At 45.9% G+C, this 15,940-nt stretch overlaps 2 non-coding genes across 2 annotated transcripts; one reads left to right on the top strand and one right to left on the bottom strand.

Moving 5' to 3' along the window:
- The first annotated feature begins 8,607 nt into the window (after window positions 1-8,607).
- On the top strand, window positions 8,608-8,678 carry TRNAG-CCC (transfer RNA glycine (anticodon CCC)). Its single transcript has one exon. It is a non-coding gene; the product is annotated as a tRNA-Gly (tRNA).
- Window positions 8,679-12,044: 3,366 nt separating this feature from the next.
- On the bottom strand, window positions 12,045-12,117 carry TRNAV-CAC (transfer RNA valine (anticodon CAC)). The gene has a single exon. It is a non-coding gene; the product is annotated as a tRNA-Val (tRNA).
- Between the last annotated feature and the right edge of the window lie 3,823 nt (window positions 12,118-15,940).

Below are 15,940 nucleotides of genomic sequence, written 5' to 3' on the forward strand. Positions count from 1 at the left end.
AACAATGTGGAATGCCAATGCCAGGCAGCCAGGGCCAAATCCATGTCCCCCTAACACTGGGTACCCTGGAGGTTCCCATGCTGTCCTCCAGGCCCCTTTCCCACTCCCTCAGGAGTTCCCCAGGGGAATCCAGCTTTCCCCCCATGTGTACCCCCTCGACCTGTGCCACAACCAGGGTATCCAGGATGCCAACCCCCAGGACCCTACCCACCTCCTGACCCCTGCCCTCCTCCATACCCACCACCTGCCTCTGGAGTGACTCCAGTGAATCCCTTGGCTCCTGGCATGGTAGGACCAGAAATAGTGAAGGACAAGAACATGCAGAAGAAAACGAAGAAAGCTCATAAAAAGATGCACAAACACCACAAGCATGGCAAGCATTCCTCTCCCTCCTCCTCCTCCTCCTCCTCCTCCTCCCCTTCCTCCTCCTCCTCCTCCTCCTTCTCCTCCTCTCCCAGCAGTGACCCTGACTGAATCCAGGGCCTGGACCCTTCCCTCAAGTCTCACCAGTTCTGTTCTCCCATCAAGCTTCAGCTGCCATGTTGTACTGAGGGAAATTAACCCTTGTGCCTCTCGCCTGAACCTCACCCTGCTGCTCAGCCCTAACTGCCTAGGGAAAGTGGGAAAAGGATTGCTGGGGGCTAGCAAAGGCCTTCTTGCTTCCTGGATAGAATTTTTAGCTAATGAGTTTAGCAGAGGAGTTGTTTTTTTGAAGATGGTGAGCCCTTCAAACTAAATGCTGAAGACAAGATTAAGATGTGTAAAATGTGATTAAAAAAAAAAAACAACTTTCTTTTGTAATGGTGGTTGGGGGTGTGTTTGGAAATTTAACTATGTAAAAAAAAAAAATCATATACCTGCTTTGTAATGGTGGTGTAACCGAACGCCACTCAGGTTCTTGTCCTGTCGTATTAGCCGATTAAAATGAGACGGCCACTGACTGCAACAGAAACAGAAAATGGCAAGCTTATTGTCTGCTTGTACAAGGAGCGCGTGGGGTCTAGTGACCATAAGGCCACGTGCTCTCTGCCAAAGGGGCTGGGGAGCTTTTTGTTTCTGGTGGCCTCGGGGGTTGGATTTGGTACCTGGAACTTTCTGCCCTTAGCCCTCCCATGACCATATCTGGGGGTGGGGGGGGTCAGTTGAAGGATGTGATTTCTGCAATCTGTGCGTGCTTCAAGGTGTAACTGGGGCTGGTTCAGTGGCTGGAGCCACTACCTGCTGTGACTTCCTGAAAAATGTTGCTCAAAACAAGCTTGTGGTTAGCAAGACAAAGGGGAGGGGGAAGGGGTGTTGATTGGGGTTTTCAATATGACTGAGCAGCCTTTTTCAGTGGCATAATTCAGTGGTTCAGGGGCAAATACATTTCCCAGCAAGCCTTTCCTTGTTTCTACTAACTGCAAGCCTGCTGTGAAGTGGAGTCCCTTTGGTTGGTGAGCTCTGACTGCCATTTGGGAACTTCATCTCTACTCTTCAGCTCAGTGAGCTATCTCAGGTCCTACTCTCATTCTCCAGCTCTCAGTCCAAATAAAGCTATTTCTCCTGGAAAATAAAAAACAACACTCTATCGCGTTTTCAGTGAAAATTTATGCAGCAAATCAGGTTCCCATCTAACAATTTCTCCCGAATGTGTTCAGTAACAATGGTTACATTTTACACAGCGTGTCAACTTTCTCATTATTTCCATCGGGTTGTTCCAGTAATCTAGTATCCCTGCCCCCTTGCCTTCTCTTCTTTGCTTTAGAGTCAGTTTTGACCTTTTGGTCTCATATAGGTGATTTAAAAAAAAATTTTTTTTAAGGAGTATAGTACTCACAGGTGATATCATTTATTTTATGAGCCAATGTATTATTTAGCTAGATGATGACCTCATGGGATAGTTTTGGTTCAAGGTTTAAGGGTATCTCAGGGCGATAATTATGGGGAGTCTAGTGAGTGTGTGGAGTTTTTAAGAACTTGAGTTCTGTTCCACATTTTGCTTCCATTCTATCAGAATCCATCAATTATGCTCCTGATCAGAACGGTCGGTAGTGGTAGCTAGGTACCATCTAGTTCTTCTGGTCTCAGGGTAGATGACATCGTAGTTTACGCAACCTATTTGTCCTGTGGACTAATTTCTTCTGTGAGTTTTGGTATCCCTCATTCTCTTTTGTTCCAGGTGCATAAAGACCAATAGTGGTATCTCAGATGGCTGCTTGCAAGCTTTTAAACCCCAGACTATACTCACCAAACTAGGATGCAGAACATAAACTTAACATACTATATTATGCCAATTGACTGAGTTGTCCCACAAAACTATATGGTCCTAAGCCTTCAGGCCCCGTAAACCAGTCCCACAAGGTGTTTAATAATCATCCGTGTTTGTGCCACCTGTGTGCTCTACTGCATATATGGATATATACGGATGCATACACTTAGGTGTATATATATGAACACCTGCGTATACTAAAAACAAAACAACTACTGCCATCGAGTCAATTTGGACTCATAGGAACCCTATAGGACAGAGTACAACTGCCCCAGAGGGTTTCCAAGGAGTGGCTGGTGAATTCAAACCGCCAGCTCTTTGGTTAGCAGCTGAATGCTTAATCACTGCACCACCAGGGCTCCTACACCTGTTTTGCTGTGTATATGCCCAACAACAACAACATAAAATAAAAACCTCTCCTAGAATGAAACAAACAAAAAACCTCAGTGAGACAGCATTACACACCCACCAGCACAGGCAACATTGAAAAGACAGAGAACACAAAGCCCCGACAAGTTATGGAGTAAGTTATTGCTGGTTAGAATTCCGTTCTAGAAAACTGTTTGGCACCTTCTGATGAAGTGAAACTTGTACCTACCCCATGACCCAGCCATTCCAGTACTTGGTATATGTGTACTGCATAAAAATGCAACATATCAAAATCTGTGGGGGAGCAGGTCTAGCAGTGCTGGGAGGGAGATTTATGGCACTAAATGCTTATATTAGAAAAGAGTCTCAAATCAATAACTTTAAGCTATCACCTCAAGAATAGTGTCCACTGTGATCACCTCAAGAAACAAGGAGACTAAGATTAACTCAATGCAAACACAACAGGAAATAAAGATAAGAGCAGAAACCACTGACATTAAAAAGTGAAAAAAACAACAGAGAAAACTAACGGAACAAAAGTCGGTTTTCTAAAAAGATCCATAAACTTGGCAAAGAAAAGAGAGGAGATACAAATCACTAGTATCAGGAATGAAACCGGATATCACATATCCCCCCTGACTTGGAGCTGATGAAGCTGGCTAACTGGAATACAAAAAAAAGTTCCAGCAAAATCCTGTCCTATCTAAGAGTAGGAAAAGGGCAGCTTAGCAAGACAGAAAACTTTTAGACAATAAGCACTCTCCTCCAGCCAGAGACCGCAGAGAAAATTATTTTTATCATGTAGCATGATGGGGCGGGAGAAACGGAGAGAAGACATGAAAGGGAGAAAAGCACGAGGACCTGTACCTGTTCATGAACAAATTAGGAACATATTGCAAATGTTTTTATGTCAAAATTATTAAAGGAAGCATAGAGGCTGCCAGGAGCTTGTGGTGCGCCGTGATCGTACAGTCTTTAGTACTCTGCCTTATGGCCGCAGCACCTCAGTTTGAATCCGAGTCATGGCACTGTCTGGTGTCTACCATGGCTGAGCCTGGCCTATCTCTTGCTTTTGCTTTTCGTCTCTGTACTGGACGCGCCCTTTACCTGAGGCCAGCGAGTTCCGCATACTGCTGGCTCTGGAGCACATGGCTGTCAGGAGAGGGGAAGTAAGCCTTACATTGCACACACCTGAGTCCTGGTCATCTGGGAACCCCGGACTTGCCCAGTGTCTGAGCACGTGCACAAACAATCCCAAAAAGTAAAGGCTGTCTACAGCTTCCACTAATGAAATGCGTAGTCATAACCCCTTTTTTGCTTTTTCTTTTCTTTCTTTTTTTTTTTTTGGTCGAGTTATTTCAAATATCAGTGGGGACCTTATAGACGAAAAGAGAAATGAGATAAAATCAGAATTCCCACTCCAACAGGAAATTTTTACAATAAAATCTAATAAATTTTTTTTTAATTAGAATTCCAAGAAAATCTAAACTTGATGCCGTCAAAGGCCCACCGCTTTTTATGCTAACGGTAAATTATTGAAGTATAATTCGCAGAGTAAAATGCACAAATCTTATGTACACAGTCTGATGAATTCTGACAAATGTAACCATCACCTAGATCAAGGTACAGAAAGTTTCCATCAACCCACAAAGATCCTTTGAACACTTTTCCAGTCGATCACTACCTCACTCCCGCTTAGGCAATCACCATTCTGTATTCTACCTCCATAGATTAGTTTTGACTATTCTTGAAATGTACATAAATGACTCTAATTTTTTATGGTTGTCTTTTTTTTTTTAATGCAACCTAATGTTTATGAGTTATATCCATGTTGCTGCATGCCTGTGTGTATATTATTTTGGTGTTATTGATGAGTGTAATTTCAATGTGTGAATAAAAGACAGTTGATAAACAATTGGGTCATTTCTAGTTTTGGCTATTGTGAATAAGGCTGCTATGAAAATTCTTGTACAAGAGTCTTTTTGCAGATCTGTGCGTTCATTTCTTTTGTGTATGTACCTATTAGTGGAATCGCTGGATTTTGGAGTTTTCCAGAATGGTTATGCTATTTTACAGCCTCAACAGCAACAAGAGATGCTGTTAATCCACATTCTTGTCAGCACCTGGTGTTCACTGCTTTTTTTTTACGTCTTACCCATTCTGATGGGTGTATGATGGTACACCATGATGACTTAAATTTTTGCTTCCATTATGAGTAATGATATTGAAGATCTTTCCTTATGCCTTTTGGGTGTCAAAAAATCCTCTTTTGTGAAGAGAGCCTCTTTACTTTTAATTGGCTTAACTTTGTTTTTTTACTTTTTAAATAAATATTTTATCCTAGAATACATTTATTTGTACAGAAAAGTTGAGACGATAGCACTGAAAATTCACATATATTTCACAGCCAGTTTCCCCTATTATTAATCTTAGATGGTATATTTGACACAATTAATGAACCAATATGGATACATTATTATGAACTGAAGAACATATTTTATTCAGGTGTCCTTAGCTTTTGCTTAATATCCTTTTTCTCTTCCAGGATACATCATTACATTTAGTTCTCTTGTCTCCTTAAGCTCCTCTTAACTGTGACAATTCCTCAAACTTTCCTTGGGTGTGATGGCTAGACAATTCTGAGGAGTACTGGTCAGGTATTTTGAAGAATGTCCCTCAGTTGGGATTTATCTGATGTTTTCCTCATGATGAAACTGGGGGTATGGGTTTGGTGAGGTAAAACGCTATTCTGTCACATCAAATCCACATGACTTACCACTGTTGATGTTAATCTTGGTCATCTGGTTGAGGCAGCATTCCTCAGGCCTTTGTTGTAAAGGTTCTCTTCCCGCCCCCCCCCCCACCCCGCCCCTTTCCAGGCTGTTTCTTTGGAAGAAAGCCACTGTGAGTAGCCACATTTAAGTAGTGGGTTCTGTGCCACACCTCCCTGAGCCCAGAGCACCTAAATTATTTGGGATTCTTCTGCAAGGGACGTTAGTCTTTTCTTATGACAATGGGGGACATTTATATTTACTTATTCAATCATTTGTTTCTATTAATATGAACTCGTGAATATATATTTTATCCTCTGGGTTAATCTAATACCACTGAGTTTATATTGTTGCTATTATTTTAGTTGGGCCATTGGAAGCTCTTTCAATTGCCTCCTGTGTCCCTTTGACTTACCCTCATCATTCTGTTTTTTTTAAAGGAGTCCCTGGTTGGTGCAAAGAGCTAAGTGTTCAACTAGGCAGTTTGAACCCAGCCAGAGGCGCCTCAGAAGACAGGTGATCCGCTTCTCAAAGGTCACAGCCTTAAAAACCCTATGGAGCAGTTCTACTCTGCACACATGGGGTCGCCACGAGTCATGATCAACTCCACAGCAACTAATAACCACCTTTCTTAAAGTCAATGTTTATATTTACTCCAGTCAAAAACCTAATCTATGCTTCTACCTGCAAACATAAGCTGACCGTTTTAATAAATGCACTTACGGTATGTGGTGTACAGATCCAGGCAGAGTCTCACTGCTTCTGCCCACCCTTCTCTTCTGCTTTGTCTCTGTACATTCTTATTTCTGTCTAGATCAGGGCCACTGCAGCTGCCAGCGCTTTGCTCAGCTTCGCTTCACCCCTCCTTGGGTGCCCCACTGCTCTCTGCCATCAAACGACGCTGCTGAGAGCGGCTGAGCTCATGAAGCTGGTGTCCTTGAAGATCGCAGGCTCTTGATTCATTCAGGCTCTGGCCTAAGGGTCCTACTGACTGCTTCCCTCCAGCTCTGTTTGGATTATTACCCACAATCCTCACCCTTCCCGGGACCCTAAGGCCTTGGTCTCTAACATCTTTACCACCACTGGGTATCTGTACCACCTTGGAGCTACTCTCTTTCATGGAGGTTCAGTTGCTTGATTCTCCACTGTGTGGTGAGCACGGTGGCCAGTCCCAGGCCCAGCATGCGAATCACAGATCAACAGTGACGTTATGATTCTTTGCCTGGGCTCCCTGTATCTGCCAGAAGAATAGGCAAATGTGACGAGAATATTATTTCTAAATGTCTCATGCTACTGTAACACAGCAGAACTTACTTCCCAGCTTGTAAGACACGCTGCAGGGGTGGTTATTGCACTTTAGGCCAAGCACTAATTCCTTCAGAATCACACCCTGGTCCCCCAGGCTACCAAACTACTGTGTAGGCAAACTCTTGAATATCTTTTGTTCCAATATCACTGCCTGGTTCTCCACAACTTCCTCACTGAAGCTGCTTCGTGTCAATGTAGACCAGCTTTGCGTATGAAATAAAGAGTCCAGCAGAAATAGAAAAAGTGTTGCTGTTCTGGTCTGGTATGCACAATAAAAACTTGCGCAGCTGCACCCAGCTGCGGTAAATGAACTGTGGTGGAAAGAATAGGAACCTCGCATTGGCCAGGAATCAAAACTGGGTGCACCTGTACTGCCATTGAACCACCAGCGTTCCAAATTCAAGTTGTCTGCATAGATCATAACACTCCCAATAGCCTTGTTTTTCCCTGAAACTGACATCCTTGAGTGACTAAAGAGGAGTGGTTAAGGGGAGAAATCTTGGAGTGAATTCTCACTTACTTGCTGTTTGGTAGGTCTCTGTAACACATAACAGTTTAACAACAGGACCTTTTTTTTTTATTGCGCTTTAAGGGAAAGTTTACAATTCAAGTCAGTTTCTCATAAAAGATTTATACACACATGGTTATATGACCCTAGTTGCTCTCCCTACAACGTGACCGTACACTCCTCTACACCCTGTATTTCCTGTGTCCATTCAAACAGCTGCTAAAAACAGGACTTTTCAATCTTTGGTCTTTTTCAGGGACTCAAAGAGGCATCAGAAAAGAGAAGCTCAAGAATCACCTAGACCTCCTGCAGTACCTCAGACACATCCCCAAACATCCAGCCTCCTGAACCACCACTGGGTACTGAATACCTGTCTGGGAAAGAACTGGAACCCATCTCAAGCTTGGAAGGAAAGCCATGGGAGACACCAAACAATCAGGGGGCAAAGAGGTTGCATCAGCCAGTGAATAAATGCGGATTCCTTCCGTTCCTGCAGATTTAGGACCAGAGATAAGAGACTCAATGATTTCTGATGCTTTTGTACTGAGGTTTCTTATGGATTGAATTGTGTCCCCCAGAGATACGTGGTGTAAACCTAACCCCTATATTGTGTTTGTAATTCCAGCTGGAAATAGAGTTTTCTTTGTTATGTTAATGAGGCAAAAATCCCTATAGGGTGCGTCTTAAACCAATCAATTTTGAGATATAAAAAGAGCAGATTAGGCCTCGAAGCAAGGAAGCACAAATGGAGACAGACTGATGCCACTCAGAGATTACCAAGAAACCAAGGAAGAGAAGCTGAGAGAGACAAGGATATTTTCCCGGAGCTGACAGAGAGAGCCTTCTCCCAGAGCCGGGGTCCTAAATTCGGACTTCTAGCCTCTGAAGGTATGAGAAAATAAATTCCTGTCCGTGAAGGCCTTCTCCTGGTGATATTCCTGATACGGGAGCCCTAAGAAACTAAGACAAGGCGTATCGCCCAGCTGGAGCCCTGGTGACGCCCTGGTTAAGAGCCTGGCTGGTAACCAATTCCGCAATTTGAATCCACCAGGTGCTCCTTGGAAACCCTACGGGGCAGCCCTACTCTGTCCTAGAGGGTTGCTCTGGTATGAGTCGGGATCGATTCGAGGGCAACGGGTATTATGCAGTTGGGAAGAGCCAATTTGCGAATTAGTCTCTTTATTTTTAAGTCGAATCATTTTATTTGAATGCAGTAATTTTGCTTTAGAGTGTTGCCTGAAACCCTGTGTTCTGGGCATCTTTTGTGTGTGTTAGCTGTTTCTTCCAAAGAGAACACTCTTTAAACCCGTTTTAGAACTGCCTTTTCCAAGTGCTGCGGGAGTCGTTTTCTGAATAGCCACAGGATCGTAAGTAAAGCATCCCCCCTCCCCCCAACGGCTGAAGCATTGGTGGTTCAGTGGTAGAATTCTCGCCTCCCACGCGGGAGACCCGGGTTCGATTCCCGGCCGATGCAAAGCACGCGTTACTTTTCGCCTCCCCCCTTCATGTGCCCAAAACAGTTCCACTTCTTGCTCTGCTGGCTTATCCATTGCACCGGCAGCACAGGTCACTTTGCCGGCCCGCTCAGGAGCGGGAAAGGAAGATGAGAACTAGACACCTGGAGTTATTTCTGGAGCAGAAGACATTAACGAGTCGATCTGAACTGGCACTTTGGGTCCCTCTGAACTGGGACGTGCGGCGATCCTGTAGGGGTTAGTACTGGGCATGCAGAGCAGCAACCGCATGGCTAGACCCGGTCTTTGAAATGACAGGTGAGGTGGGTGGGTCTCTGCAGTTTCATATACTTGAAATCCAAAACGTTGTTACTTTTATCTTTTCTCCTCACGAATGCCTGGAATCTAAAGTGTCCTTTGGTCATTGATTTAAACCTAGAACTTGAACTGACCACTGGATCACGTCTCACTATGGAGTGGAGCACAAGAAATGAAATTCTCATAAAAAGACCATACTTAATGGTCTGACTGAGACTAGAGGAATCCTGGCGGTCATGGTCCCCAAACCTTCTGTTGGCACAGGACAGGAACCATTCCCGAAGACAACTCATCAGACATGAAAGGGACTGGACAGTGGGTAGGAGAGAGATGCTGATGAAGAGTGAGCTAATTATATCAGGTGGACACTTGAGACTGTGTTGGCATCTCCTGTCTGGAGGGGGAATGGGGGGATAGAGAGAGTTGGAAGCTGGCCAAATTGTCATGAAAGGAGAGACTGGAAGGGCTGACTCATTAGGGGGAGAGCAAGTGGGAGTACGGAGTAAGGTGTATATAAACTTATATGTGACAGTCTGACTTGATTTGTAAACGTTCACTTGAAGCTCAATAAAAGTTAATAAAAAAAAAGTTTATCCCGGTTTCATGTAAAAAAGCCCAGCTGATATTTGAAATACCTTTACCAGGAAAACGGTTATGATCACATCATCTCAACAGTGGAAGGTACTTGTAAGGCTGAGTGAGAGGCATTTCATCTTTTCCCCGGATGTGGGGCGCACGCAAGGTTTCCCTTAGACCTGGCTCCAGGCAAGCACACTGTCAGGGTTCCTTCTCTTCTACCCCTAGCTATAAGGCTTGCGGCCTTCTAGCCGCAGATGGGGAGCGATGCCGATGCGGGAATCAACTGCAAATCGAAAAGAAGCTAGCCAGTGCGTAATAAAATAAGCGCCAGACACAGTCGTGGCTCGGATTCGAACCGAGGATGCTGGGGCCAAAACGCAGTACTCCCCAGTGTACGAGCATGGCGCACTACAAACCTACCAGTGCTCACTCATTTCTTTAAACTTTATTGACATGGAAATATTCATACTGTTTTAGTGTTTTGTTCTTGAACAGCCACAGGTGCTCTGCTTTTCTCCCACTTCTTGCGGTCTCTCAGCTCCTCCCTCCCCACGGTGCTACAAGATAGAAACCATTCTCTCCTCCCCAGCACCTCGCCGGAGTCTCAGCACAGGCCTCCTAGAGGTCTCGTTCTCGTCCACGCCTCCCTGCTTTCCTTCGCTCGTCTGCACCGTTCCACACTCCCCACTTATTTTCGCGCTCCCGCCCCGCCGACCGCAACCGGGGCAAGCGGGGGGCGTCCAGAGCCGGGCGGGTGGTCGAAGGCGGAACAGCCGTATCGTGGCCCCTCCTGGGCTCGGGCAAGTGTCCAGGCCCGGGGTCTCCGGGGGTCGCTGGCACCTGAGGCGAAAGAGGAGCAAGGAGGGGAGAAGGCCATTCGGCTGTCCTCCTAGCTTCAGACTCACCCAACGCACTGATTTTAAGGCGATGAACAACACGATGTGTCGCCCCAACCTGCGGTGTTGTGGAGGCTTTGCTCAAGTCGTACCGCAGAAAGCCGCTGGCACCGCCTAGTGGTTCATATGCGTTTACTCTGTGTTGAAACAGGAGAGGTTACTTGTGGTCTCTGTAGCACAATCGGTCACCGCGTTAGGGTGTTAACCGAAAAGTTCGTGGTTCGAGCCCACCCAGGGACGTGAGTCAGGTTTTATAAGTGTTAAGATGTCCCCAGAGTTTCTGCTCCTTACATCTTACTATATAAAGGCAGAGAGCAACCTTAGTCAGCCTTCTATCCTCTTTTTTGGAAACTGAGAACTCGGAAATGATTGAAAGAGAGGAAACATCAGAGTTGTTTTTGACTAAGAAGTTTTTTTCCCCCACATTTGTTTGTACTCTTTTTTATTTAAACCCTGGTGGCGTAGTGGTTAAGTGCTACGGCTGCTAATCAAAGGGTCGGCACTTCGAGTTCACCAGGCGTTCCTTTCGAAACTCTATGGGGCAGTTTTACTGTGTCCTATTTTTTTTTTTTTATAGGGTCTCTATATGAGTCAAAATCCACTCGACGGCACTGGGGTGGTGTAGTGGTTAAGTGCTATGGCTGCTAACCAAAAGGTCGGCAGTTTGAATCCACCGGGTGCTCCTTGGAAACCCTGTGTGGCAGTTCTACTGTGTCCTATAGGGTCGCTATGAGTTGGAATCCACTCGACAGAAACAGGTTTGGTTTTGGTATTATTTATTGAACCCTTTGGTAATTAAGTTGGGTCTATGGTTTCATGATTACAAATAAAGCTGTAATCACCATTAGCTATCTAGCTATCCGTTTACAATCCCTCGTTCTGTTTCTTTAGCAATCCTGCCTAAGACACTCTCATTAACTTGAGAAATCCCAGGTCAAGGGCAGCGTTTCCCACCGTCCTTCACAAAATCACCACCATAGAATGCTTTGAGGACACAAGGATAGTTCCCTTAAATGTATTTCTCACAGACTTGTCAAAGGTTATGTTTTCCTGATCACACCTGGGGCTGTAGATGTGGGCGAATGAACAGGCCTTAGGTGATAAATTTACTGTAGCTTTCCAATCCCCCTAAGGGTTTCGGGTTTTTCCTCTACAATAAATTCATCAATGACGTTCTGGCATTTCAACTTCATTTACTGTAGGCCACGTTTGGGAGCAAGTTTTCAGTCAACTGTTTCAAGTGAACAATTTAGAATTGCTGACAGCTGCTCAGACAAATACTTTGGCTCCAGAATTTCTACCTAGTGCACCAACATCAGTAAGTAAACCTAGCCGTATCCAACATGATATTCCTTCCGCTCTGCTTCTATCCCTTGTGGATCCATTTCCATAGATGCACTTCAGGATTTAGTGGCACTGGGTTTTCTTGGTTTTTTCAACTGGCATAAATCTTGCAGTACTATTGGTTGTATTGCACCTTCCTATGGGTCATCACAGTTTGTGCATTTCCCTCTGGGACTTTGAGGGACTCTGACTCTAGATCTTAAGCAATGGGAAAGAGTAGCAATGGGCTCTGAGGAGTAAAAAAGGAACTGTTTCCGCCTGGTTTCGAACCGGGGACCTTTCGCGTGTGAGGCGAACGTGATAACCACTACACTACGGAAACCAGGTAAGTGGCCTCGTCTCAGAATTTTTCCTTGAAAATTTTTAAGACTGGCAGTCTGAGTACTTTGGTTTCCAACAAACGAAATTCAACTACATTTAAAATTCAAGTGCCAACAGCAAAGTGCTGCAGAAATCCCTCCGGAAAATCACCAACAATCGATTCAGGCAAAGGAGTCTAAGGCTTCCCTTAGGCCCTAAGATGGTTTTCTGTGCCAATCAGGGAAGCTAGGACTACTGAGGCGGGCGGGGTGGTGGTGTAGGGGGGGCATGGCCCTTCCTCGGGCTTTGGGACCGCGCAGCTCACTAGAGTTTCCATTTTCAGAACTAAGTTCCTCTGGGACTCTCCAGCTCCCCACAGCTCAGGCGCTGTGAACACAGTCACCCCGGGGCATGGGACCAGGGCCTCGGTGGCCCCTTTAAGGGCGCTGGTGCTCTTGACAAATGATCCCTGTCTCCATGAAAAGATGTTCAATGTCATTACTGGTTATTCATCCCCCCACTTGCTGTTAGTTGCCATGGAGTCGATTAGGATTCATGGCGACCACATGAGTGCAGTGCAGAACTGCCCCATAGGGTTTTGAAGGCTGTAACTTGGTGGTGCAATGGTTAAAGCGCTCGGCTGCTAACTGAAAGGTCGACAGTTCGAATCCAGGAGCCTCTCTGCGGGAGGAAGATGTGGCAGTCTGGTTCTGTAAAGATCACAGCCTCGGAAACCCTATGGGGTAAGTCTACTCTGTGCTATAGGGATGACATGAGTCAAAGTCGACTCCATGGCAATGGCTTTGAGTTTTGGATCTTTCAGGAGCAGATTGCCAGACTTGTCTTCTGAGGCACCTCTGCGTAGGTTCCTACCACAAACCTTTCATTTAGGAGTCGTGTGCTCAATTGTTTGCTGGAAAACCAGAAAACAAGCATTGTTGAGGATGTGGAAAGTTGGAACTCGCACCCATTGCCGGTGAGATTGTAAAATTGGACAAGCTCTGTGGAAATACCTTTGGCAGTTTCTCAAGAGTTGACCATAGAATTACCAAATGACCCAACACTTCCACTACTAGGTATATACCCCCCAAAATTGAAAGCAAGAACGCAGATACTTGTACACCAATGCTCATTGTAGCATTATTCACATTATCTGAAAGGTGTAAACAACCCAAGTGTCCATCAACAGATGAATGGATGAACAAAATGTGGTCTATCCATACAATGGAATATTATTCAGCCATAAACAAAAAGGAAGTTGTGATACATGTTAAGACATGGATGAACCTAGGAAAATTATGCTGAATGAAAGAAGCCAGACACGAATCGACAAATACTATATGATCCCACTTAGTTGGAATCTCTAAGATAGCAAATGCATGGAGATCAAAGTTTATTAATGGTTACCAGGGGCAGGTGGGAAGGAAAAGGCAAGAAAGATTGCTTAAGGGGCACTGAATTTCTGTTAAGGATGATGAAAAAGTTTGGAAACGGATAGTAGTGATGGTTCCACAATATGGTGAACAAATTACTGTCACTGAATTGTGCACATAAAGTGGTTGAAATGTCAAGCGTTTTGTTATCTATTTTATCACACACACTCTCAAAATGATCCACACTTCCTGTCCACCCAGGAACACTAGAACCCTCCCTCCAGGCCCTACCCTGCACTTTCCCTGGGGCCTGACCTGCCCTATTTCTTCAGAAGCCCTTTTGCCTCAGCTCCTCCCCTCTGTCCCCCCTCTGACACTTGTGGAGTCTCTTGTTCTGTCCCACTCAATTTCAGTCCACTACTCTAACCATCTCTTCATGTTTTAGCCGTACCTTAGCAAAGGCTGAGACATGTGTCTTAGGGCACTTGGCTCTTTGAAAATATCTAACAAGCAACACAGGCCAAGCCAGCCTTGAAGACCTGCACTGGATTCTTTACAGAGGCAGAGAACAGCGGGCTACTGGAGAGCCACAAACTCACAGCGTGCGCCCCGCATAAAGCACACCTGGGCCGGGCCCCGTTCAAGAAACGGGGAGGGGGTGGGGGGAAGCGCTTTCTGAAGCTTCTCTGAAGACAGAACCCGAAGGGAGTTGGTTTCTTGACCCGGAGAGGACAGTCGAGCGGAGGGGTCTCAGGCATGTCCCCAACTCTCCAAGACAGGCCAGGAACAGGCTGATTTTGAGGGACAGAGCCAAAGAAAGGGGGCAAAGGCAGCCCAACCCCATGCTCTGAAATTAAGGGTCTCGAACCCTAAGTTCTGAGCGAGCGGAGGGCCACGCCTTAAATTGATCTCCTTCCTTTATCAGGAGAGACGTTGGTCCAAATTCAGAGCTCAGGATAATGCAGGAACTGTATAGACCAACGTCCACATTTGACGGACAAAAAACCAAAAAGGTCCATTGCGGTCGAGTCTACTCCGACTCATAGCGAGCAGAGTTAACACCCGCTTGGGGTTCACCAATGAACGGGTGGTGAATTCGAACTATCGACTCTTTAGATAGCAGCCTAAGCTCTCAACCACTGTACCAGCAACGAGAACGCTTAAGTTTTCAAACAATGAGATATGGAGTCTGAGGAAAAGACCCGAGGCAAGGAGATTTTGCAGTTATTTGCCTGAGCACATGGAAGGGTGGATTTGCCACCGACAAAGATGGGAAAACCGCAGGGGCAGAGGACTTCAGGGGGAATTCCGGAGTTCGATATGGGGTCCCGGGGTCCTGGTTCCAAGAGGGATTCATTCAGGCTGTCTCCGTTTCTATATCCATCTGAACCCTTTTTGATGTTGGAGATCTCGGGGGCTCATGCTCGGCCCCCTTTCCAACCTGGGCGCCTCCTCCCTGCAGGCTCGTCCCCTGCGCGGGACCCGGCCACCGTCTCTCCATATGCTGCCGCCGCGCAAAGGCGCATCTCTAGGTCAGGTCTGAGGTGCGGCGAGGAAAAGCCACCTCGCTCTGAAACTTGCGGAGACCTGACAGCGCTCGGCGTGCGGCAAGCTGGCTCTCGTTTTGGAGAAGGCAAGGAGGAAAGGGCCTTGGGAGACGATCGCTGGAGGAGATGGCAGCATCCAGGAAGGTAGGCATCTCGGCTTCCCTGAGTTGGGTCCAAAGAGATGTACTGTCTCAAAGTAGGAGTTGACAGACTTCCAAGCAGATCTCTGGTGGCCTAGTGGCTAGGATTCAGCGCTTTCACCGCTGTAGACCGGCTTCGATTCCCGTTCAGGGAAAGCTGTTTTGCGACGTCCCTTCACCCCAGGAAATCTTCTTTAGCCTTCCTTGATGCAGAAGAGTCCCAGCATCGCCCAGCCTTGGAGAGGTGAGAAGCCATGAGGAGGTGTTCAGCGGCTCGGGGCCCCCAAGAACTCCATCCTGCTCTGCGCCACCGGGAAACACCACTGCTGCTGTGGGCCTCATCTTAAAAACCTATCCTTTCGCTTTCACAACGTTTATCTCAAGAGAACGAAGTAGAACCTGGGAGGAGAGCTCTAAATCTTCCTTTTCAAAACAATTTCAAACATAAAAACACTGAAAGAGTTGTATGTATATATTCTTCATGTACATTTACCAATGAACATTTTCCACTTTTGATTTGTCTGTCTTTTGGGGTATATGTATTTTCTACCCCATTTCAGAGTAACTTGCAAATATGTCAGGATCCTTTGGCTACTCCTTTCCTTTGGCAATATCGCTCTAAACCAGCCTCTTGGGGACTTTTCCTCTTTGTCCTCTCAAAAAGGCCCCTCTTGCCCCTTCAGCATAAACTCTCAGGTGCAACCTGGGGCCCCTCCAGGAATTACAAAGACTCCAATCACTGGGAAAATCTCAGGTGTTTAGAGATTACCTCTCAAGAACCAGGG

Source organism: Elephas maximus, chromosome 3 (assembly GCF_024166365.1).
Source record: "Elephas maximus indicus isolate mEleMax1 chromosome 3, mEleMax1 primary haplotype, whole genome shotgun sequence".
NCBI classification, from domain to species: Eukaryota; Metazoa; Chordata; class Mammalia; order Proboscidea; family Elephantidae; genus Elephas; species Elephas maximus.